Source organism: Furipterus horrens, unplaced genomic scaffold (genome assembly GCF_987537825.1).
Source record: "Furipterus horrens unplaced genomic scaffold, mFurHor1.1.pri manual_scaffold_2, whole genome shotgun sequence".
Lineage (NCBI taxonomy): Eukaryota > Metazoa > Chordata > Mammalia > Chiroptera > Furipteridae > Furipterus > Furipterus horrens.
The window spans coordinates 33,691,718-33,718,747 of NW_028327172.1; the positions used below are offsets into that span (position 1 = coordinate 33,691,718).

General features: G+C 35.7%; 1 protein-coding gene across 12 annotated transcripts in view; it reads left to right on the forward strand.

Annotated features, from left to right (window-relative positions):
• SOX6 (SRY-box transcription factor 6) overlaps positions 1 to 27,030 on the forward strand; it is a 611,663-nt gene that overhangs the window by 125,256 nt on the left and 459,377 nt on the right. The window contains exon 1 of one of the 12 annotated variants that reach the window (XM_090263676.1): positions 1,859 to 1,914. The exons of the other annotated variants lie outside the window; for them this stretch is intronic. The gene's annotated coding sequence lies outside the window, so the exon portion shown is untranslated. Of the gene's footprint in view, positions 1 to 1,858; positions 1,915 to 27,030 lie in introns of those variants that run through there. 12 annotated transcript variants of the gene reach the window in all.

The following is a 27,030-nucleotide window of genomic DNA, read 5'->3' on the forward strand; positions in this document are numbered from 1 at the left end:
TGAATATTTCTGTATTTCTATAAATATTTTTGTAGTTTATTTTTTCCGGCAGCAGTTAAGATACATAGAAACAGTTTGATCCTTTCAATGCTTGCTTTTAAGCTCTGTCAACTGGAACTAGTACAGTTTTTAGTGTAAGGTTAATTTTCTCCACTACTAAGACAATATTGTTTTGAGTACTTACCATGCCCCTTGTGTTAGGAAGTTTTATACTTTTGATGATGGAAAATAAACTATTCCTGGCCTTATGTGAACTCTAGGATTGTTCTCTCTGCTCCTTTTGAATATCTTTTCCTAACTTGCTTGGTTTCCTTATGCATATGAACTAGTTGATCAATAATTGCTTAAATTCTTGTGAGAGACTCTGTACATCTCTGGAAGTCTATGTTTAGATCTCTCTCCTGTTACTCTGCCCTATGAACTATAGCCACCTTGGCCTTCATACACTTCCAAATCTATCTTCCTAACTCACTGAGACCATCAAGCTCTGTCACTGTGCCCTGAAGTCAGTAATTTCTTTCTCTATGCAGTAAGCTATAAGGACAATCTTATTTGTTTTTCCTTTCTCAGGAATCACTATTCTTTATTGTTCAGTGTCTGAGAACTGTTGTTTTCTTATATTTTGTCCACTTTTTTTAGTTGTTTAAGCTAGAAAGGTAAATCTAGTCCCTTTTTGTCCCTCTTGGTCAGAAGCAGAACTCTCCACATGAGTAGACATTACATAACACATTTTAAACATGCATTATATTGAGCACTTCACACACAGAAAATATTCAATAATAGATGTTACTGTTGTTATTTCTCTGCCTGCGTTCTATTAATGAATGCACCACCTTCAATATGAAGCCTTTCTGGACTACTACATCCACAAATGACTTATTACTCTTTGTTCTTTGTGTCCACATCACTGACTCAAATCTATGTTACAAAATTTTGGTTTACTTATCTTTTTGTGATAGATTGTAAGCTCTTAAACAAATAAGCTACCTTGTTTATCTATTCTTAGTTTCCAGCATATAATAAATGCTTAGGTATCTGTTGCAAAAATGAATAGTCAAGAGTGTCTTAATATTTTTTATAAAATATTCAGGGGTAGAATTTTTTATTAGAAAGGAAAGACAGGTGGTTTTGGAGTATGAGAACATTAGAGCATATTGAAAGCAGAAAAATATATGATTTGGGGGCTCCAGAGGACAGCATGGGAGCAAAAAGTGGTTAGTTGAGGTTGGTAATTTAGAGTAATAGTGATAAAGATGTAATAATAGTAATAATAATGATAATAATAATAGTTTCTGTGAAAGTGAGAGAGGATAGAGGAGTATAGAATGGAGGATGGGAGAAACATACTGAAGTGTGTCTAGATTGCTATAATCTAGATGGTAATATTGGTAACATTATATAAATGTATATTGCATCAATTCTTGTAACTCCAAATGTTGTAATAAAGGCTTTTAAACAAAGTGCTAAGAAAATACAACATACTTTGTGGAGTAGGTGAACCTTGGAAGGAAATGAAGAAATGGATTAACTGAGAAGAACCAGAAAGGAATTCTAGCAGGTAGAGAATAACGTAAATACAAAAATAGTATAGGCCATAAATAAGTATGATGTAGCAGAAAGAACAAATAGACATTGAAGTTGGGTTTGTAGGGCCTTACTCTCATCTCCATCATTGGTGTCACTCTGGACATATTACTTAGCTTGAGATTCAATTTCCTCATCTATAAAGTGGGTGTGGTTTTGGGAAGATTAAGATTATCTGATGCATAGAGAACATTTATTTTATATCTGGCAGATAGTGGGTCCAATAACTATTAGTTTCTTCTTTTTAGACATTCTATATCTTCTGATGAGGAAAGGAAAATGCTTCAAGAAGGACTTTGTGACCCCTCATCACTTTGTATAAGAGCCCAGGTATAATATACATATATATATATATAATTTATGAGTATAACTAATGTTCCCACTTATTTCTTATTTCTGTGGCAAATGAAGATTGCATTGCATTTTTGTGGTCTAATACTAAGGGCTAGGTTACTTTAACATCCAGTTTCTTCACTTGTTCTAGTTTTAACTTCTTTTTAAAACTATTGGGTTATTGCCTGAATTTTGCATACATATTAAACCATTTTACTACCACAATTAAATATTTTTAATGCTTGTACTTATAGGGGACACAGCTATTGAATGAAAGATTGGACAGATGAACATCAAAAATCTTAAAGTTTCCCTAGTTTTGAACCCATTTGTATTTATTTGTTTATGACATAATTGACATGCAACATTCATTTCAGATGTAGGTTATGTATTTTATGAAAAAAATCAGTTTTGATCTCAATTTCCTATCATGGAAATGATACAATATAAAGTACAGAGTACAGTTTAGAAATCTTAGACTTTTAAAAATAATCACACTTGGGATCTCCAAACAATTTATAAAAGACCACTTTTCATGTACACTACTCATAAAAATATTTTGACTATATGAAGATTTTATAAGTGGTTCTAGTATAACTAATCTAGAAAGTGGAGAAATCTTTTATTTCTTCACTGAGGGAAAAATTCAGGACTCTTCTAGTTAACTAACTCTGTGTTTGGTTAAGGGAACTAAAGAATTTACAGTCAAGTAAAATAAAAGTGATAAACCATAATAATTTTGGAGCCAATTTTCAGCACTGTTTTTACTTCTTCAATACTTTTATTGACACATACAATTTCTAAATGTAGTACATAATGCTGCTGATCCTGCTAAGTGAAGAACCACCTTTAGTCATCTGCCTGGTATCTCAAGTGCTGGGTGCTGAGTTGTCAAAGATCTGGCATGGAGTGGCACCTGGCTTTATTTGCTCCCTTTGCTATAGACTGGTTCTTTGCATTTATGAACCTTAGTCTGGCCTTGATGACAGCTTGCCTGGTTAGAGTCACTTTATTTTCAGTTTAAGACGTGCCGCCTCCAGGATGTTTATAAACATGTTGAGAGGCTGAGTAATGAATCTCACAAAACTCCTCTATAGGGCATGAACTGAAACTGAGGAGCCGGCAATATTAATAATTCAGCATTTGGCAGTATTGTGGATATTAATGCATTTGTAGTTCACCTTGACAGACCCTGGCCCAATCACAAGCGAAAATGAATTTAGTCATTTCATTTTAGTCTCCGGTGAGTATTTTAATACTTTTTTCAACCCATATGTGAAATAGAGAAAATAGTAATCTCCCCTTAGAAATGCAAGGTTCATAGCCCACATGACTATGTGTTGTGAAATAAAAGAAAATATGTTACAATAAATTACCATCTTGATTTAATAAAAATAATGTTTAGGAATTTTTATATTATATTATGGCTGATTTGGGATATTTTAAATTGCTCATTTATTCAAAATTTCAGGGCAAAGTACCTAATTTGGTATCTCAGGTAAACATTTAACTCTTAGCTTTAAATAATCAGTGTATATATATATATACACTTAATGCAGGTAAACTGTATAAAGTATTTATCGAACATTAAAACATGCTAATAATAAGTATATATAATTGCTAAGTATATTCATTATTTAGGACTTATAGTTATTTTACAAAAGTTACTTTCATGGGAAAATGGATCTTCTTGTATTAAAATGCCTTAGTAATGACATGATTTCTATTAAGTTGTTAGTAATTCCAGGACACACCTCATAATTTTTGGGGCCTGGAAATAAAATAGCAATGACTGGAGTAGAAAGATCCTGATTCTAATATTTGGTGACTTATTGAGCTGTCTGAATAATCTATGCCCTTCTGGCGCATACCAAGTTCATTTAAAATTGCAAACGAATGTTTTTTCATTATCTAACCTAGCTTCTCTGAGGCTAATATAACTACTTTGTTGCCAAATTTCCTCTTTTCAATGGTTAAATGAAGGATTTAAATTTTCATATAAATAAAAAGTATATTTTTTGGTCCTTGAAGTATTTTGGTCTATATTTTTATCTAGAAGTCCTGACTATTACTTTCAAGTTGAACTATAAGGGATAAAACTTATAAATTTGAAATAACTCTTTGTGGTGATAAAATCTGGTTTACATTACTCGTTGAAAAACACTGACAATAAAACTGAAATAAACAAATCAAATGGAGACTATTTTGTTTTGGCTGCTTATAAAAATTATTTTAACTTTTAATGAATTTTAGTATAGTCAGAGACATGTCTCAATATTATATTTTCATTAACATAAATCTTCAAGTGAGCAATTTTGTCCACATGATAAATATGTGGGGTTAATGATGGTAATTTGCCATCTGTGTCACGAAGCAGCTCCTTTTGATTCTTATGTAAAAATTTCTATCGTTTTCTTGGTAAGGCTTTATAAGAGTCTAAAAAGTCTAAATTGAAAGAAAAAAACACTATAAAATCTCACTCTTGTTAAGAAATGAATCATTCATAGGGTCTGAAAATAAGTAGAAAAGAATTAGAGGTATATTTCAGATAGCAGATTGGATCCATTCAAAGAATTTGTAGGAGTGTCTTTATTATGTTGTGGTGGTAATAAATGGCATTGTGCTACCAGCTTAGTTAATAAAAATGGAATAGATTTTAAACCATAAACTAGTTTAGTAACTTTGGCTCAATTTCTCTCCACTTCTGTATTCCCTGCAAAGAAGATTGCACTACATCTCTGTGAGAAACCTGAATTTTTCTTGCTCTGGAAAATCATAAAGTTCAACTTGGCTTTTGACACAGTCTAAGTTATGTGGATTAGGTAAAGCTGATCTTAAAAAGGGAAAAATTGGATACTCAGCAAACGCCAGCAGATATTTTGACACACTCTTGGAGTTGATAAGAGTCATCATAAATTTAAACATAACCTTTCCTAGCACAGAAACTTCACTAATAAATGGCTTTGAATATTTTATGAATGACTGAGCACCCTGCTTTGCTAATAAGTCCTCTGGAAGCTATGACTTTTGGGGGGATGGTTTTACTTTTGGAGGAAGCAGTGCTGAAGATAATGTACGGATGAGGTGTCATATAATTTTACAAGTTGCATAACTGCTTTTAACTCTGAAACTATCTCTGATTAAAATAACAATTGAGCTTATAATTTTTTATGAACAGCTGCTGCTACAGGGGTCATTTCCTTGGAGAGCTTGAAAATAATCGTACTCCTGGTACACGAGTTATGTAGTCCTGTGTTTTACAGCAAAGCACAAAGTTTAAAGCCTATAGAAGAATGTTATTTGAAAGCTGTCAAACCATGTTAAAAAAGACTGCATCGTCAAAAGGCCCTGGTGGCCACGATTCTGCATGTAGCCTTGTCTTATTCATTATAAAATGCATGTTTATAAAGTTCCACAGAGCATCCAATTCCCAATTCACTTATATCAGCAAGACTTAACTTGCTCATTAATCTAAATTCTTTTGCAACTTTAATCTACATGTTTAATTAATCATAAAATGAGGCGGTAAGTAATTTCAGCAATGTGTGGCTTGTTATCAGATGCATTTAATCACTCTTCTGTGAGCTCATTTGGAAACACCTGAAGATGTCGAGTGTAGTTTGAATAAGCATAAATTATTCTTTGTCAGTGTACTTCACTCAACTAATAAGACATTAATTTAAAAGGCACTGTTTGTCATTTTTAGATCTTTACCAATATTTTTAGCTTGGCAATATAACTCTAATTGTATATGTGATTCACAGCTAGTGCCCGACATAGGAAAGGATAAGAGTTTAATTCATTTTTCTTATTTACATGTAATTATGTCATGTAATCCTAGTTTTTAATGAGGATTAACCATCTTATAAGTATTCATATGCTTTTGGAGTAGGGTACTAATGAATTATAGTTAGAAAAATTATTTGTTAGTACAAAGGATTGTGATGCCTAGGTTAGGTCTGAAAGGACATGAGGTTTGGGAGAGGGCATTGATTTGAGAATACAGGTATTGCATAGGGACTACATGAGACAGCTATTAACCTTTAAAAAATCCAAGTAATATAACCATATTTAGCTGTCTCACATAATAATATATATAGTCTTCATATAGGACCAGAGAGCATATATGGTGATAGGAATTTTTAAAAAGGCAAAAAATAAGAGCAACAATAATAACAAAACCTATTCATAGATTCAGAGAAAAAAAAGAATTCATGAGAGCTGAGTGAATTATATATCTCAATGTCAGGAGTATAGGAATAAAAATTGCCTTTTATAAGATGTCATCACCTGTCCTGTTTATGCCATGAGAGCAGTGACACACGGTAAGAATAATTATCTCAGTGGAAACAAATTTATTTACCTGCTGTGGAGCATCCCTGTTTATCTTACTCATGAACTCATCTTACTCATACTCTATCTATGGATTGTCAGCAGTGAGTCAGAGGGGATGATTCTTGAAAAGGGAATATTGGTTTGAGCTGAAATATAGCCATATTCTCCACTTTTATTTGATGTGCAAGACTCCTGGGCTTCTTCCCTTTCTTAGGAGATCCTTTATACTAAGCTAACAGTTATTTATATGTCCATTTCTCTCCCAATGCCTCATGACTATGTAAAACATTTTTTTTCTGTTTTCCTTTCTAAGGTAGAAAAAGATCCCAGGAAATCTCATTTGTGCTGTTGAAGTAATATAGACCATAGCAGCACATCATATGAAATGCCTTTTATTCTTATTTCACTTAAAAAAACTATAAATTGTGTTTTTTAATTTTTATTTTTAAATTATTTTTATTTTTATTCTGTTACAGTTGTCCCAGTTTTTCCCCCTTTGCCCTCCTCCGCCCATCCCATCCCATCCCCTCGCTCCCAGAGTCAGTCCCCACCCTGTTGTCCATGTCCGTGGGTCATTCATACACGTCCTTTGACTAGTCCCTTCCCCTTCTTTCCCCCATTATCCCCCTCCCTCTTCCCATCTGGTCACATTCGGTTTGTTCCATGTGTTTTAGAACCCCTGATGAAAATCTCAAACACTGGTTTCTTCTTTAGAATCATACTTGAAAATCATTTCTTTTAAATTAAACTTTCTTGAAAAGGATACTTTTCTTATTCATGCAGAATCTTAGTGGATAAACACATACAGTCTAATATGAAGACTTGCTGTCAGCTTTTCTTGATAAGGACCCTTAATATTCCCTAACTCTTCTTCACCTGGTAAAACCTGAGATAATTTTTCCAAACAGACTTATTTTCTAACTTATTGTTTTGGGTGCAAAGAAGGAACACAGTGTTCCCCCTGCCCTCTCCCCAACCGATGTGTGAGAGACTTGCCCTGTTGTCCTATTAGGTCCCTCCACACAAAGACAATGACGTATTTTATAAAATATTTTATTTTAACTGTAGCTATTTGTCTGTGTGATGTACTTAAAGAGAAAATGATAACTCAGTTCCATGCAACTCTTATATTATCAGATGTTCACATGTGCTTTCGCACATACACACACACACACACACAACTTTATGCAAAGTGCACACACACTGCCTCTTTTACTCAGTCACAAACAAGGACATACCACTTAAACACGCTTTTGCAATTGCTTAGAATGCACAATACCCAGAATCATGCATTATTACAATGGGTGCAACTGAATGAGTGGGCCTTCCATGTCCACTGAATTGACAGAGATGGTTAGCAGCGCTGTTTTTAATGCATAATTTTTATGGCTGAAGGAAAACATGCTGATAAAAAGGTGATTACTGATTGCAGAAAGTAGTGGGTGAAGGATGAGGGAGGAGCATGTGCAATGTGGTATCCACTAACACATGTGCTCTGGGGGAAGATCTGGAAAACCTGGTTGGACATCAGAGTCTCCAGCTGCTGTGGGACTTTAGGCTCAGCAGATAAATGAGAATGTCACAGTGCAGTTGGTTACAGGCAACATTTCTGACCTTATACTATAAGTCTCAATATCTTATTTATATTAATAATGGGAGAGTAACGATATATTCAGTTATACTTTATGCTACACCAGAGAACGCCTGATATTTCCCATGCCTCCACCCCCAGTTTCTTACACAAGTGAAGTTCTATTTTTTAAATCCTCAACAGAGGATATGTTTATCACATTTTAGAGAGAGAGGAAGAGAAAGAGAGAGAGGAGAGAAAAATATTGATGTGAGAGGGAAACACTGATAGGTTGCCTATTGTATGCACTCTGATTGGGGATCGACCCCACAACCTAGGCATATCCCTGACTGAGGATTGAATCCTCAACCTTTCGCTGTATGGAATGATGTTCCAACCAACTGAGCCACCCAGCCATGGCCAGGTGAAATTCAATTCTAATTTTTACTAAAAAGGATGCTTTATTTCCTACAAAACCCTTCATAATTCATGCCCATATATTGTTCCTTTGAATCCAGGCTTTGTGAACATTGTTTGCCTTTCGAAAATACCAAACTAGTTTTCTAAATCATTAGAAATTGGCTTTTACTCAATCATTTAGGCATCATGTATGTACAGTTCATTTGGTGACTTTATGAGAAGTTCTTATGCTAGATGTTCAAAGCTCTGCACTGATGACATTTTTATAGACCCACATAGCCTTTCTCATATATGAAAACAAGGTATTGATTTATACAGATGGTTTAGTGTGCATTTAGTTATTTCTCTGGAATTTTCATGAGAGTAGGTTGACTTCTGTTATCTTCCTAGTGCCCTCAGCTTAGAAACTGTTTTCTTAGGGCAGCATCTGAATTACTTATATTCAGGAAAATGTAACAGTGTATGTTGCTTTAGAAATTGTCTAATTTTTTCCATTACCTATATCACACGGTATTGGCATGGTTATCACTCTTGTTGTAATAAAAACAATGTATTAGAGCCATAACTCATTTGTTTATGCATACTTCCAAGTACTATATTAAAAAACCCCAGACTTTATATATAGTAAATGAAGAAATAATTTATAACTTTCACATTGAATTTTTACTTTTCAATTTATGCTTCCCTTTTTATAAAGCATATGACCTATTTTAAAAGGGCTGATAGTTACCTGGTTTTTAGTATTTCTTTATATCACAAAAAGACTTTCTGAAGTATACACGGGATGCATTTGTGGGCAGTTTTTAACTTACTAATGAAGTTCTGAAAGTTTGTGGTTGGAATTTGGAATGGATATTCATATAGCACCCATATTATAGATGGTGATTTGGTTCCTTGGGCAACCTACTGAAACCCATTTACTCCATTATATGGCTGAATTATACTATTGAGAATACTATAGTAGCTCACAAACTACTGCCTCTTAAACAGTTTTGGTATGAAATCTCATTCTGACATCTAACTTTAAGAATATTCTTTTGATGAATTTCTGGTAATGATATTGACTTTTGCTACTTCCACTCTAACAGTGCACAGCAGTGGAAATGAAATACCCTTTGGAACAGAAGTTGGGAGGTGAGGAGGACTTCCTGAACTCACTAGCTATGAAAAATAACTGGGTGTTCTGCTTGATGTAGGAGGGAATGAGTCACCCTGGTGACCCTGGTAGGGAGATGTATGTATATCTGTTTACAAATGAAAGACATCCTATTGGATATTTATATATATTTAGAGTAAAGAAGGAGCATTTTCTAACTTTACACTGATGAGCCAAAGGGTGGAGAGGATCAGTACTTCTGTTCAGTCACTATTCCTCACAGTATATTCCAAGTACTTTCTTTCTTTTTAAAAGAATTTATTTGAAAGGATATTATTTTTAATCAAAGAAATTCTTTTTTAAAATTGAATTTATTGAAATTACATTGGTTCACAAATTTATATAGGTTTCAGGTGTATAATTCTATAACCCATCAGCTATATATTATGTGTTCACCACCCCAAGTCAAGTCTCTTATCACCATTTATCCCCCCTTTACTTTTCTACCTTCCCCCACCCCCATAACTCCTCCATCCCACCATCTGTAATTTTGGCTTTTGATTTTTAAAGGGTAGCACTGGTGAGAGTAGTTCAGTTTCTAGTACTAGAATAGTTTAGGAATGTATTATTTATTAGGATTATATAAGATGAGGTGATATATGCATATAGGAAGCATATATTCCCAAATACATGACAGTTTACCCCAATGAAGACCAGTAGTTCATTCTGTTAAACTACATTATATCCTTTAAAATATCAGAAGAAAATGCAGATAGGTAATGGAAAGTTTATTTGATCATATGTAAAACATCATTTTGAACCTCAAAAATTGAATTATATTCATTCTTTTAACTTCAGATCTGGCAAATCATATATTTTTTGATTGCCAAGGGGAAAGTATGAAAAAAGGAGAGTAATAAAGATAAAATGAGAGAAGTGGTATTTAAAAGACTCTAAAGATTTAAGTTGTCAGAGAAAAGTTTGATGAGTTATGGGTAAAATAGAAAGAATTTAGTTTTCCAAAGAAATACATGGCTCAAAGTGTAGGAGAAAAGTGCTTGGCAATACAAACTATGTATTTTTTCTTAACTCGAGTTCAAAAAGCAAAAAAAGAAGCATTTGGCAAAGTGAAAACTCAGCTGACTTCATGCCTACCAAGTGAAAAATCTGATTCTTTATCATCTAAACAAATAGTTGGGCAACTCACAGAGCTACCCAGTGTATAGGTTGCAATGGCAAGAAGCCAACAGTGAAATCAAACTCATAAGTGCTCTATAGAAAACCCCTCAAATTACTGCTGTGCTGTTGCCAGCTGTACTGCCAGGGAACAAGAGCTGTACATATTTCTGTGGAATGACTGGGTTACTTAACACAGCTTGATTGGCTCTGTTCCTGCCCCTGTTCTCTTTGGCTGACAGCTGACCACCATACTGGTTTGGTTTCAAAGAAGACCAAAGTGGACATAACTACTTATAGGTTACCTTCCTTTTATACACTGTTCTCTTAATGCCACCCCAAACCCCATCCATATCTTATATATCTTACAAAAGGAGAGAGAAATAGAACTGAATTTTTTTAAGTAAAGTGTTCTGGGTGATAACTGTGGTGTCCTTTTATTCCACAAATCTGTCAGATGTTTTAGAAGAGTCATTTTCTTCGTCTTTTATTTGAAAGTGCCTGAATTTATGTGAAAGAATTACCTTAAGTCTTTTTTAATTGTATTACTTTTACTTCATTTTAAGTCATGGCTTGGATTGTGATCGTAGAACTAGACTGGTTATTCAGAAACCATCTAGTCTTTCTCGCTTGCCCTTGGATAAACTGATAGGTGGCTACTTTTGTCTTATAGTCTTTCTAATAAGAAAACAAGATATCCCAAAGGGCATTAGATGGCTTCAAGTGCTACATTTTATGAATTAGAGAAACCTTTAAATAGGAAAGGTGGTTGGCTCTTTCCCTGCTACATGAGAGCCCATGGATTCACATGTTCTAATTCCCATTAAGTTAGGAGGATTTCAAACATTTTTGATTATGGTGCAGACTAAGAAATACATTTCTATTCTGATCCAGTATGCAGTATAATATAACTGAAATAAAGTTTTCATGAACAATACTTTTCCTTAATATGTGTAATGTGTTCTATTTTCTCTTTTCACCCTTTCCTCCTCTTCCTTTGCTCCTCCCTTCCCTTCTCATTTTTTAAAAATAAAAAATACTGATTGGCACTCAGAAAATTTATTATTATGATTCACTCAATAGTTTGAAAAATATTGCATGAAAGTAGGCAAGTTTTTAAAAATGTTTTGATATTCATGTTTCTTTGCAAGTCTCCTCCATAGGACTCTAAATCCATTGCCTGTTTTGGTAAAATCATTAGGAAATGACTTTTGTACTCTACCAGTGGCATATAATCTACTAATAATACCATGTATTAAGTGTTTTATTGTGCCAGATGTTGTGTTAAATCCTTCACATATATTTGTCATGAGAATTTTTTCATATAATCTTCATAATTACCCTGTGAAGTAGAAACTATTATTATAACCATTTAAATTTATTTATTTATTTATTTATTTATTTATTAGATATGGTGTCTTTTTTGGTGGTAAAATACACATAAAGTTCACTATTTTAACCATTTTTAACTACACACTTCACTGGTATTATACCCATTTCTATAGTTGATGAAATTGAGGCTCAGAGTCATATATCAACTTTCTCAAATGTATCAATAAATTATAGAAGTTGAATTTAGATTCAAGATTGTTTGACTCAGTGATCATGCTCTTTCTCTCAACTCAAATAATTTCTTAATTTTGGCTTTAAAAAATAAGTGCCAAGAAAACAGACTTGTAATGATAATTGTCACATATTGTTAATAATATAAATTAAACTTCTTGATAAAATAATTTTTACCTGAAAAGAAATATAGAAAAACGAGGAAGATCATAAATAAACATCTCTTCAGAGTCTTGGATAGAAAAACTTTCCACTCTATTTAAATCTTGTAAAAGTCTTTTTTAAAGAAAGAAATAGGTATACATGGAATTACATCTTATGCTACAGGACATGATATTTTAGCAAGTCAGAGGTACTCAAACATGAATAAAGAGTGGAATTTTCCTTTAGTTTTTCCATAACTATGTTTGTTAAAGAGGAAGACGAAGGAAAAAATGACCACTGTGCCTGGTTTTGAAGAAAAACTTGTTTTTATCTGTAATAACATTGGAGAAATTGTTTGGGATCACTTTGTGCAGAAATGTGACCACTGAAATTCTTAAGCAAGGCGTGGGGCTGTCAGCTTCATGAAACTGATTGTCAAATAAGAATATTTGTGAAAATAATTCACTTACCTTATTTTCCCACTGTTTCTCTGTAAAAGGGGAAATATTTTAGGAAGAAAATAATGGGCACAGTTGGCTTTTAGGACCTCTTTTTTCCTGTCTTCAACCCCTGTCACATTCCTAGGTTTAATACAAGACAGTTGCTCTCGGTCCTTCTTTCTCTTTCTATAACTGTTTCTCTTTCTCTTTCTCTCTTTCTCTCCTCTCCTCTTACTTTCCTCTCCCTGCTTCTCTCCCTTCTATCTTCTCATTTCCTCAGCCCCTTCTTTCATTTTGCGTTCTTACTTGCAATCCTTATAATTTCATGATAACCTTTATTCTTTTATTAGAAAGATGATTCTTGAATTTTTAAGGTGCAAATGGACCTTATTTCTGCTTATTAAAATGATGATCTAGAAAAAGAACATGATTGTGCTTTTTTGTAGCTCATTCTCCCATAAACCAAACACACACTTTTAAAAGAAATGTTGAAAAGTTGTCATCTACTTGGTATCATTTGGGGAGTAAGATGCATCTATAGTCATTGTTTGACAATTAAAGAGAAAACCAAAGATTCCACCATAAAAATCGGTATTGACCTAGATATTTCTGCCACACTAACTATAAATGTACTTTTGTAAGCACACTTTTATACAAGGAAATGGACTTGGTCAATATGTAATTGCTATGTGATGCTACCCCACAGGAGAATTTGAAAGCAGGCAGGTGTGCTAGATCTAAACCTCATTGAACTCAAGGTCAGGGTTTAAAAACCAGCGTCCTCAAGTGCACTCAGACAAGGTGGCATAAGATGAACTTGGATTCAAAAATACTGCTACAAAAACATGCTTTGAAGTTCAGAGAAAAGAAGGATTACTTTCAGTGATAATAAAATATATTAAGAACATTATCAGTAATAGGTATATGATTGAGATATATGATGAAATTTCCAAGTAGTGCTGTGGGTAAACAGATTCGGTTTATGAAAAAGGATTAAAAACATCCCTTGACACATAGCTGCAATCATATTGAGCAAATATGCAAACATGCAAATAATGGGGCAATTTTTAGGGTTTTGGTAGAATGAAATCCAGAACAAGAAGTAAAGCATATGCTTATTCTGATAACCTGGAGAGAAAGAGCAACAAATCACTGTTAGTTGGGAAAGCGTTTGCAGAGTTGGTGCGTTATATGTTTCAATTTCCCCGATTTATTGTCTAAAGTAACAGATCTAATGTTACCCTGGTGTTATCTTGTTTATATTTTTTAATATGAATCTTTAGGTAGAATCAAAGCTTATAGTTTTTAGATATGGATTCTATTCTTGATTTAGGATTCTACTGGATCCCGGGATCATGTAATGCTATCAACATATCACCTCCCTAAAGCACCATTGGTTCTTAATAGCTCTTAAGATAACCAAAAATAAATACATTTTTATGATGGAGCAAATGCAGCAAATATATAAATTTGATTCTTATGTGGAATTTAACTTTCTTTTGTTCTATACCATTGTCAACTTTGTTGGTCACAAAGAAGAACTGATTGAGAGAAAATAGACACATTACCAGCAATTTATTATCTGCTTAGGTAAACCTCATCCCCATTCTTCATCACTTTTAATTTCACTGTTTGTCCATATATCTATTTCTAACAAAGACAGGTACTTCACTTTTTACTATCTTCAACCTATTATTAAATAGCTCCATTATATATTTGAAGAGTGCAAGCCAATGTGTACACAACATCGGAATAATTCCATAATAACAACTTGCTTTAGGACATGTTCTTTGGGTCATATGTGTTTCAGGGTAAAAGGGATGGAAGAGAAATAACATTTATTGAGTACGTACATATGTTATTTCATTTAATTCTTGTAAAAATTTTGAGGTGGCAATTACATTTAAAGAAATAAACTATTTGGGGGTAGGAAACAACCCTATTAAAAGACCAAATTGCCACAGGTTCTTTTAAGTATATTCTATTAATTATGCTATTATAGTTTTCCCATTTTTCCCCCCTTTGCACCCCTCTGCCCATATGCTGCTTCCCTCTAGCAATCCCCCAGTTAGTTCATGTCCATGGGTCATTCACATAATTTCTTTGGCTTGTCCATTTCCTATATTATTCTTAACATCTCTCTGTCTTTTTTGTTCCTACCAATTATGCTTAATCCCTGCACCATTTCCTCCTTCTTCTCCCTTACCCCCCAAGCTGATAATCCTCCAAATTATCTCCATATCTATGATTCTGTTCTTGTCCCAGTTGTTTGCTTAGTGTTTGTTATTTTTTTTTTCTGTTTTTAGATTCAGTTGTTGACAATTGTGAATTTGTTGCCTTTTTAATGATCATGGTTTTGACCTTCTTTTTATTAAATAAGTCCCTTTAACATTTCATATCATAATGGCTTGGTGGTGATGAACTCCTTTAGCTTTACCTTGTCTGGGAAGCACTTTATCTGCCCTTCCATTGTAAATGATAGCTTTGCCGGATAGAGTAACCTAGGTTGCAAGTCCTTGCTTTTCATCACTTTGAATGCTTCTTGCCAGTTCCTTCTTGCCTGCAAAGTTTCTTTTGAGAAATCAGCTGATAGCTCTATGGGAACTCCTTTGTAGGTAACTCTCTTCTTTTCTCTTGCTGCTTTTAAGATTCTTTCTTCATCTTTAGCCTTTGGCATTTTAATTATGATGTGTCTTGGTATGGTCTTCTTTGGGTCCAACTTGTTTGGGACTCTCTGTGCTTCCTGGAATTGTATGTCTATTTCCCTCGCCAAATCAGGGAAGTTTTCTTTCATTATTTTTTCAAGTAAGTTTTTAATTTCTTGCCCTTCTTTTTCTGCTTCTGGCATCCCTATGATTCAGATGTTGGCACATTTGGAGATGCCCCAGAGGTTCCTAAGTCTATCATCGTGTTTTTGAATTTTTCTTTCTTCTTTTTGTTGTCCTTGAATGTTTATCTCTTCCTTATGTTCCAAATGGTTGTTTTGAATCCCCATTTACTTCCCTTCTTTGTTTGTTTCCTATAGATTATTCTTTATTTCACTTAGTGCAACCTTCATTTTTTCCTTTTTTTATTTTTTCATACTCAATGAGTTCTCTGAGCATCCTGATAACCAGGGTTTTAAACCTGCATCTGATAAGATTGGCTATCTCTGTTTCACTTAGTTCTTTTTTTGGGGTTTTGTTCTGTTCTATCATTTGTGCCATATTTCTTTGTCTCCTCAATTTAGCAGCCTCGCTCTGTTTGTTTCTGTGTATTTGGTAGAGTTGCTTTGACTTCTCATCTTAGTAGCATGGCCTATGTAACAAAAGCATCCGTAAATTTTGTGAGGAGCCTTAGGTAATTGCCAGGGTGGGGCAACCCACTTAACCCCTTTGTGGCTGTGTGGTGAGGGCTTGGAGAGAGGACGGTGTAGTTGCCTGGCTTCTGATGGTTTGCCTGGTGCTCACCTGTTTCCAGTAGCTTTACCCCTTTCCTGTATGTGACTGGCACCCTTTCAGCTGCTTCCCCGGTGGTGAATCCCGGAGTGGGTTGGTTTGCATATATTCTAAGACCATGCTGGTTCTTTAAGCAACAAAAATCCAGCAGTTTCTTCTGCTGCTCCAACCCCCACTGGTTTTCACAGCCAGAGGTAATGAGGGTCTATCTTTCTCGCACTGGAACCCTGGGCTGTGCAGTCTGGACTGGGCTGGGATCACTCACTCCTAAGGTATCTCTCCCATCTGTTCTGCCACCACTGTTGCCTCTGCCGCAACTTTTCTGTGCCACACCGCCTCTTCACCAATCTTTGTGACTCCACCCCTCCTACCTGTCTGGGTGAATGTGTCTTCTTTAAATCCTTGGTTGTCTCACTTCTATACAGCTTGATTTTCTGATGGTCCTGGGAATTATTAGCTTTGCAATCTGGTTATAATTCTTTCTTTCTTTCTTTCTTTCTTTCTTTCTTTCTTTCTTTCTTTCTCTCTTTCTTTTTTTCTTTCTTTATTTTTTTAATGTGTTTTATTGATTATAATATTACATTTGTGCCAATTTCCCTTCCCTCTGCTCCCCTCCACCCGGTGGCCCCCCTCCCTCCAGTTGTCCCCCCCCTTTTAGATCATGTCCATTAGTTGTGCATACAGTTCTTCTCAACCTCTCTCTGTCTATTCCATTCCCTCCTACCATAATCCTTAATTCCTATATCATCTCCCTCCCTCTCTCCATTCCCCCTCCCTGTTGATCTCCCCCCAATATGTTCCCCGTACCTATAGTTCTTTTTCCACTCTCGTTGCCTGTTTAGTTTGCCTTTGTTTCAATTCCCTAGCTTCTGTTGTTTCTTGTGATGCAGTTTTCATTTTAGATTTCATTGTCTTGATCCTCCTTTTTCTAAACCAGTCCCTTTAACATCTCATATAACAGTGGTTTGGATCTAATGAACTCTTTCAGTTTTATTTTGTCCTGGAAACACTTTCTCTGTCCTTCTATTCTGAATGACAATTTCGCTGGATAGAGTATTCGTGGTTGTAGGTTTTTGATTTTCATTACTTTGAATATTTCTTGCCAGTCCCTTCTTGCCTGCAGGGTCTCCCTTGAGAAGTCAGCTGATAGTCTAATTGGGACCCCTTTGTACATAATTCTTTTCTTCTCTCTTGCTGCTTTTAAGATTCTCTCTTTATCTTTAATTTTTGACATTGTGATTATAATGTGTCTTGGAGTGGTTCTCCCTGGGTCCAGTTTTTTTGGAACTCTCTGTGCTTCCTGGACCTGTAAGTCTATTTCCTTCCCCAGGTCTGGGAAGTTCTCCTTTATTATATTTTCACTCAATTTTTCAAGTTCTGGTTCATCTTCCTCGCTCTCTGGCAAACCAATGATTCTTACGTTGGGCCTTTTATAGCTGTCCCAGAGGTTTCTGATCCTCTCATCGTTGCTTCCCATTTCCTCTCTCTGCATTGGTTGACTGCTTGTTCCTTCTCCATATTCCAGTTTGTTGAAATGAACTCTGGATTTTTTTTCCTCACCATCTGTCTCGTATGTGGTTTTGTTCCTTTCGTTTTCAGTGTTTTTCGCTTCTTTCTCATCTTTTTCCAGATCTTTTGTGAATTCTGTAAGCCACCTGATAACAATGGCCCAGAACTGAGCATCTGACAGGTTTCTTATCTGTTCATCTGTCAGGTTCTCCATCTGTTGCCTGGTGAGCTGTGCCACCGGGATTTCTATAGTTGTCTGCCTCATTTTGACAGATGCGTTTTGTTTTCTTGGGCCGGCTGTAGGGGGCAGTGCCTGTGTACTCGTAATGACCCAGCGACCGGCGCCGTTCGGCAGCCTTTCTTGCTGTGCCGTGGTGCTTTGTCGTCACAATCCAGCGACCGGTGCCTGTCCGCGACCTATTTCGCAGCCCTGTGGCGCTTTCTTTGGGGGCGGGGGTCCAAGATGGATTCACACAGTTATTCCGCTAGGAGACCGGGATCCGTCCTCCCGCCCCCCTGGGCCTCACTGTTCAAGGCGATGTGGTGGCTGCTTTCCCCAGCGTTGGGGTCACGAGCTGCCGGGGGTTCGACTGCAGCCGGGATTGTTCTCCCCGCCGCTGTCCCAGGTGCGACCGCAAACAGCACCGCCCCCTTTCGCTCCCCTTACCTGCCCAAAGGGCGCCGCTGGTTTATAACTTCATATGTTGGGCTTCCGTGTAGTTTTATTTTCTGGAATTTCTAGTTATCCTTTGTTTTGAAGTAGTTGTATTCCTCTCTAGTTGTAGAGGGAGACCTAGCGCGTCCGTCTAAGCCTCCATCTTGGCCGGATGTCCTATAATTCTTTCTATGGTTGCACAAATAGGTGAAGCATGTCTACCTATGCCTCCATCTTGACCAGAAGTCCTTGCCACAGATTCTTATTTAAAGAACAAGACTTTAAGAAAATGCCAACTTATCCTTGCCAAATGTAGTGGGCTGAAATGAGAAAAAAGTGAGCTATAGAGATGTGAGAGAATGTGAATGATAAGACATGAACAATTACCATTTGCCTCACCTCCACTGTGAATTATTGGACATAAAGCATCTAAAAGATGTAATCACTGTGACTTTATAAAATGCTATCTCAGAAAAGACAAAGATTCACTCTTGCTCAAGTGAGGACACACTTGTTTTAATATACTTTCATGTGTATTGATTGGATAAGAGAATCTTGGTAGAACCACAGGTATAAACTATTTTTAACATGCTCATTTAATTTGACTCCTGGCAAAGAGATCTTTTATTGTGAAGGATCTTTGATGATTAAAAAATCCTGAAATGACATATTATTAATTTTTTTTTGCTGACTCCAAGTTTCATTAGATAATAATTACCAATATTTAAACAAAATACTAAAATAATGGGTGAGATCCAATGTGTTAAAATAATACAGAGAAACTATCTTTTTCTTTTTTCTTTTTAAAGTATGTTTTATTGATTTTGCTGTTAAAATTGTTTCAACGTTTTTCTATTTTCTTCCTTCTTCCCTCCAGAAATCCCATCCCTCCTTAGTTCATGTCCATGGGTTGTACATATAAGTTCTTTGGCTTCACCCTTTCCTATGTTATTCTTAACTCCCCCCCCCCACCCCGTCTATTTTGTACCTGCCAATTATTCTTCTTAATCCCTGTACCATTTCCCCATTTCTTCCCCTTCCTCCTCTCAGCTGTTAGCCCTCCGAATAATCCCCATACCTATGATTCTGTTTCTATTCTGGTTGTTTCCTTAGTTTGCTTTTGTTTTTATATTTTAGATTCTGTTGTGGATAGTTATGTTTGTTGTCATTTTAATGTTTATAGTTTTGATTTTCTTTTTCTTAAATAATTCCTTTAACATTTAATATAATAATGGTTTGGTGATGATGAAGTCCTTTAGCTTTACCTTGTTTGGGAAGCATTTTATCTGGTCTTCCATTCTGAATGATAGCTTGACTACATAGAGTAATCTTGGTTGTAGGTCCTTGCTTTTCATCACTTTGAATACTTCTTGCCAGTCCCTTCTTGCCTGCAAAGTATCCTTTGAGAAATCAGATGAGAGTGTTATGGGAACTCCTTTGTAGGTTACTCTCTTCTTTTCTCTGCTGCTTTTAAGATTCTCTCTTTGTCTTTAGCCTTTTCATTTTAATTATGATATGTCTTGGTGTGGTCCTCTTTGGGTCTAGCTTGTTTGGGACTCTCTGTGCTTCATGAACTTGTATGTCTATTTTCTTCACTGAATTTGGGAAGTTTTTCTCCATTATTTTTTTCATGTAAGTTTTCAATTTCTTGCTGTTCCTCTTCTTCTTCTGGCATCCCGATGATTCGGATGTTGTTTAAAGTTGTTCCAGAGATTTCTAAGCCTCTCCTCAATTTTTTCAATTTTTGTTTCCTCATTCTTTACTGGTTGACTGTTTATTTATTCCTTATGTTCCAAATCATTGTTTTGAACCCTGGTTTCCTTTCTTTCACCATTGTTTTTGTGTGGATTTTCCTTTGTTTCACTTAGCATAGCCTTCACTTCTTCTCTTCTGTGTTTGCCATACTCAAGCATATCTGTCAAGTTTGTGAGCATCTTTACATCAATGTTTTTTTAAATTATATTTTATTGATTAAGTTGTTACAGTAGTTCCATTTTTTTCCTCTTTGCTCCCCTCTGCCCAGTATCCCCCTTCCCTCCAGCAATCCCACCCCCCCTTAGTTCATGTCCATGGGTCGTGCATATAAGTTCTTTGGTTTTACCCTTTCCTATATTATTATTAACTTCTTCCTATTTTGTACCAATCGATTATGCTTCTTAATCCCTGCACCATGTCCCCATTTCTCCCCCACTCTTCCTAGCTGATAACCCTCCAAATGATCCCCATATCTATGATTCTGTTCCTATTCTGGTTTGCTTAGTTGGATTTTCTTTTTATTTTTTAGATTCAGTTGTTGATAGATGTGAGTTTGTTGTCATTTTAGTGTTCATAGTTTTGATCTTTTTCTTAAGTAAGTCCCTTTGACATTTTATATAATAATGGCTTGGTGATGATGAACTTCTTTAGCCTTACCTTGTCTGGGAAGCACTTCATCTGCCCTTCCATTCCAAATGATAGCCTTGCTGGATAGAGTAATCCTGGTTGTAGGTTGCCTTTTATCACATTGAATACTGCTTGCCAGTCCCTTTCTGCCTGCAACGTGTCCTCTGAGAAATCAGCTGATAGTCCTATAGGCACCCCCCTCTAGGCAACTCTCTGTCTCTCTCTTGCTGCCCCAGGACTCTGTCTTTATCCTTTATGTTTGGCATCTCAATCATGATGCATCCTGGTGTGGTCCCCTCCAGGTCCAGCTCGCCTGGGGCCCTTTGTGCTTCCCAGACCATCTCCTTCGCAAAATTTGGGAAGTTTTCCTCATTTATTTCAATTCTTGCTTTCTCATTCTGCACTGGTTGACTGTTTTTTTCTTCCTTATGTTCCAAATAATTGTGTTGAACCCCAGATTTCTTCCCTTCACCATTGGTTTTGTGTGGATTTTCCTTCATTTGACTTAGCAGATTCTTCACTTCTTCTCTTATGTGTTTGCCATACTCAAGCATATCTGTCAAGTCTGTAAGCATCTTTCTCACCTGTATTTTGAATTATGCTTCTGTTAGGTTATCTATCTCCTCATCTGTTAGGTTCAATATCTCCTCGTCGCTTAGTTCTCCCACTGGAACCTTGATCTATTTCCCCTTTTGGGCCATACTTCTCTGTCTCCTCATTCTGACAGGCTCCTCTGTTTGTTTGCCTCGAGTTCCAGGTAGAGCTGTTTCTCCTGTTATGTTGTAAGGGGCAGAGCCTTAGGGATTTGTCAGTGCAGGGCGACCTGTTTTACCACATTGTGGTGCTGTATGTGGGGGAGGGGTCCGAGAGGGAACAATACTGCCTGCCCAGCACTCGCCCCTTTTCCAGGCACCTCTCTCACTTCCGCACTGGACTGGCGCCCCTCTAGCTGCTGCCCTGGCCATCGTTCCCAGAGTGGGTGGGTCTGCGGATGTTCTAGGACCGTGGGGGCCCTTTAAACAAATGGACTCTGCTGAGAGACCAGCAGTTTCTGCCTCTACCCCAACCCCCACTAGTCTGCAGAGTCAGAAACAATGAGGCTTGATTTTCCCTGGTGCTGGGACTAGGAGCTGCTAGGTCCAGTGAGGAGCTGGAAACGCTCCCCAGGTGTGCCTCCCAATTTTTAAAAACGTGTGACTGCGATTTCTGCCAGCCTACTGCTGCCACCGCTGCTGCTGCCACACTTGCTACCACCACACCGCATCCTCTCCACCCCGACTCTGCCCCTCCTACCTGTCTGGATAAGCATTTCTTCTTTATATCGTTGTTTGCTGGACTTCCATGCAGTTTTATTTTCTGGAACTTCTGTTTGTTTTTAGTTTTGAGGTAGTCGTATTCCTTCTTAGTTGTGGAGGGATACACAGCGTGTCCATCTATGCCTCCATCTTTGCCAGAAGTCCCTATCACCAGTGAGTTGAACTCTACATATGTTAAGTTGGCTATCTTCTCTTCTGTTAGGTTGGCTATCTCCTCATTTGTTAGGTTGGCAGTCTCCTCATTGCTTAGTTCTCCCACTGGAACCTTGATCTGTTCCCTCTTTTGGGCCATACTTCTTTTTCTTTTCAACTTGACAGGCTCATGTGTTTGACTCTGTGTCTGAGGTATAGCTTTTGCAGCTGTCTGGATGAGTATTTCTTATTTATATCTTTGTTTGTTGGACTTCCATGGAGCTAGATTTTCTGGAACTTCTGGTTGTTTCTAGATTTGAGATAGTTGTATTCCTTCTTAGTTGTGGAGGGAGATGCAATGTGTCTACTTACACCTCCATCTTGACTGGAAGTCTCCCGCTATCTTTTTCTTTACTTAAAAATTTGTGGAGATTTTGTGAAACACCTAGCACTGTGGTTGATTTATGATAGATGCTCAATAAATATTATTGAAATGAACTATGGAAATATATACATGTTTATTTATTTATTTCATTTATATTTTTATTGAATTATTGGGTGACATTTGTTAATAAAATTATATAAGTTCCAGGTGTACAATTCAACATCATCTGTATATTGTATTGTGTGTTCAACACCCCAGATCAACTCTCCTTCCATCACTATTTATCCCCCCTTTAGCCTCTTCTATCTTCCATACCCCCTTTTCCTACTTATTTCTATTTGTGTATTTTTAAATCAACAGACATTTATGGAGGGCTTAATATGTTCTAGATAGATACATTTGAGATTTAAATGTGAATAACATACTAAAGCCATCCTTTAATCATTTAAAAGCATAATGGAGAGACAGGTAAAGAGAGGAATTATAATAATATATTAGTTTTAGGGTATGAAGGAAGAAAGCTACCTAGAAATTTGGAATTTCCCAGGGAGAGTTAGGGGAAGGCTTTATTGAATAGATTAACATTTGAGCTGCTGCTTAAAAGAATAATGGGGATGTGGAGATAGAGAGAATATTTTAAGCTAGGGTATAGCATTTCTAAAAGTACCCAAGCATGGAAAGGACCTGTTGTGTTTTCAGAATTGTAAGAATTCAACATCATTTCCATGTGTGAGTGGAGGTGGGGTGGTGGGGGGAGAAATTAGGCTGAAAAAAAAAAGAACCCCAACTTGACAGTTTAGAATAGTACAATTGTTTCCTAAAATGAAACTGGAAAATGTTTTATTTCAACTAATTAATTTTAGTAAGATGGGGATTTTTCCAGGATATTAAACTTTTTTTAAGACTCTCTATGATATACTTTGTAGTATCTTCACTATAGCATATGTGATATTAAGCTGTTAAAATGATGATGTTATGCAAAGAGTGTGATGTGATATAAAAGGAATGGAATAATGTATTGAAAAAATTGCTAATCACTTTTCCTTGAAAAAAATTTTTTTTGAGTTGCATTTTCAACTTACCAATACCTTGCCAGCCAATTAATTTGCTAGAGAACCTATAGGATTTACTTCTGAATCCTAAGTAAAGACACTGAGTGCTAACATAAATACAGTTTATGGTTAAGAGTTTGTATTTCTGTTTTTAAGAGAAAAAGAAGATTATCCAAAATATGTAAATGCATATCATCTCACTAGCTTCATGAAACTGTTGGCTAAGTATATCTTTGTTTTCTTCATTTCTGTGAAAGCGTTTAAAGATATTTACTTTACTACTGTATATATATGCTTTTAGACTTAATTCCACATGAAGATTTCATTTTCACATAGAAGTAGCCCAGACTTTACAATGTTTGTTATTTATTTATTTTTAACCCTAGAGAAACACTGCAGAGGTTTCAGACTTCATTTTAGAGAAATTATAGTTCCTTCAACTTTAAATTGCTTTGATAGGTCACTACCAGATAATAGAAGCATGATTTGCTTTACAAGTTGAAAAGTTTTTCACAAAGTAATAGCAGCAGTGAAAAATTTCAGAGAAACAACTAATTAATCTCTGCTCCTTTACAGCTATTTAATGCAATGCATAACTAAAAGTCCTGTTAAATTAATTAATGATTTCAATTATGAACTTTTCTCCAAAATGTTATGATTCGTATCAGGCTGATAATGCAGTGACCTGGGAGTGTGAAATCTATGTTATGAAGAGAGTCGCCAGTTAATTGATTCACAAATTATTTAAAGTTTGTTGCACCCAAGGGAGTGCTCAGTTTCACGACAGTCATTTCTTAAAGTGTACAACTCCTTTTTCACCTTAAGAATATCTTCAGTTATTAAGCATGATAAAGTGCTAGCATGTTTCTGGAGCTATGAGTATTCTTAACATTTATGATTTAGAATTTGTGGGTGAATACATGTAGATTAAATCTTTGTTGGGAGGAGAAAATGTTTAGCAAATTTTTAAGTGTCTTATCTTTATTTTCATTGTTAATACTATTACAGATGTCCCCATTTACCCCCCTTTCCCCAGCCCCTGCCTTCTTTCATCCACTTCCTCCCTTCCCCCCTCCTCGAAAAGCTTACCAAATTATCAGTGACTCTTTTGTGATAATTTCTTCATTGTGTCTAGTAATTTTTAATAATTTTATAAATATCACCCCTTAAAATTTTTTTTTTGCGTTTGCTGTACATTGAGAATATTTCATGTTGAAAGACAATTTGATTATGCATCCTTAAGAAAATTTGAAAATTTGAATGGGTAAATAATACAATAGATGTTGTTTTGATAATTGGTGTTTGAAGCATTTAGACTGCTGGTAGGTCTAAAATGCCGGCCTTAAGTGTTGGAGAATGTGCTGACTTCCCAATGCAAGTATAGTAATTTCTATAGGACACCTTGAGTCTTTCATAGGATATAGGAAAAAAATTAAGAGTCATACGTACTTGCTTCCAATCCAGTTATTTTACCCATAACTTAAATAACAAATAAAAGTGTACACATGGAGAAGGAAGAGAATCAATAATATCATTAATATTTTATAATACATTTATTAAAGTTTCATTAATGTTACTACACCGGGCTTGGGCTGATTTCAGAATGGATGAAATGACCATAAATGAAAAACAGTTTTGACTGCCCATGGCTAACAGAGGTGGAAAGGGAGGAAGGTGATATTTGAGAGCCTTTAGCAGGAGGAGAAGGAAGCAGTAAAGCTTCTGCCCGTTGAGGGTGGCTATATTATCAATGGACTGTATAATCTTGTCTGTTCGATACACATATTTGAACATAATGAATAGCTAAAAAGTCTAGTGCTTTTAAGGTGGTTAAACAATATCCTTATCAGTTTCACTCTAAATTTGATAAGAAGTGTAAGAAAGACATTTTAAGTTTAATATAAAAATACATTTTGTCTATTAGTTCTGAATTGATAGATGTATTTAAAGGATAGAGCAGGAAGTTTGTATTTTAGAAAAATACTATGTTTGCAAATTTTATTTATCCTGGTGACTCTTCTGTTTAACTTTTCTCATATTTTTGACCCAAGAAAATTGCTCAAAGAGAAGACAAATAAAGAAATAGTATTATTAAAAATAAGTTTATCTTTGTTAAACTTGCTGCAGGGCAAAAAAGAAATGGACTTGAAAGGGAAGTAAATTTATACTAATTTTTGCATTGTAGGAAATGTACTATTTCAGACACTGACTGACTGCTTCTGTTTTCTAAAATTAAGGAGCCTATAATCTCAGCACCATTAACAAGGGCTGTCATTCAGATACACAGTGTCTGGCTGATTTAAATAAAATGAAATGAAGATAGTTGTTTCTGGTCCCTTGGCTTCACTCATTGCCATAAACATATGCTCTGTGTCCCGCTTCTTTCCATCTTATTTATGACTTTAATTTGTTGTGTGGGCTGCGCTAGAAATTAAATTTAATATAATTCTCCAAGGGACCCTGTCATATAATAACATGGTAATTTCTGTGTATCCTTTTGAAAAATGAGGAAATTAATTCTTCCTGACATGTTCTAATTATTCCAGTGTGAACGGCAAATCCGTTTTTCGTAGCCCCTGAAGTGTTATAGGCAAATGGCTGGTGTTCAAAGCTGAGGTGCTAATGCTGACCAGCAGTGCGTTTAATTTGAAACATGAGCAGACACCTTTCAACACACCTTTGTAATATTGGAGTACTTTACAGGAATTAATTCACTACTTATTTGGCAGCTTAGCCTTGAGGTTATGTTTTTTTATTCATCAATACTATAGTCATGTTAGCATATTTCCTGTTTCCTTCAGAGCTTGGTGTCTTATGTATGGAACTTACAGTGTGCAATGGATAGTTCAACTGTATGAATGAAAGAATCCACACACTTCAGAAATACCATTTGTATGCCAAATTGTGTTTACACTTTATAGAGAGGTGTAGTAAATTCTTGAATGTTAACTTAATTATAGTCTATGGTTAGGAGATTTAACTGAAATTACATAGTGTAGAAAATATTGGGACGATCTTGCTGTGAAAAGACTACTATACACTCTGCTGCCCTGATGTAAATTTCAGTTGTGGAAATTCAATTTATATAGGGAATGATACCAAGAAAAGTCAGTTTGTGAATAAAATTTATGAATAAAAGTCTCAAGTTCTGAACTCTGTGTGGAAGGAAGTAGCTATACCTTGGGAGATAAAGGATTTAAACCATTTTTTGTGTGTGCGTATGCATGTGTGCATGTGCATGTGTGTGTGTGTGTGTGATTGGCCATGTGAGGTGCATGACTTATTCATTCAGATCATTAGGACTTATTCATAGAAGATCTATACAGTATTTTATAGAGGAATAACAAAAAAATCATCCTGATACTCGGTCCTTTATCTGTGATCTTAATTGTAAAACCAGCTATTATATACATTTCTCTAATCAGATCAATCACTTATGTCAGCCTTAATACAGATCCTTTGTTTCAGTGAGCAGTTTATAAATGCCATTACATATTGGCC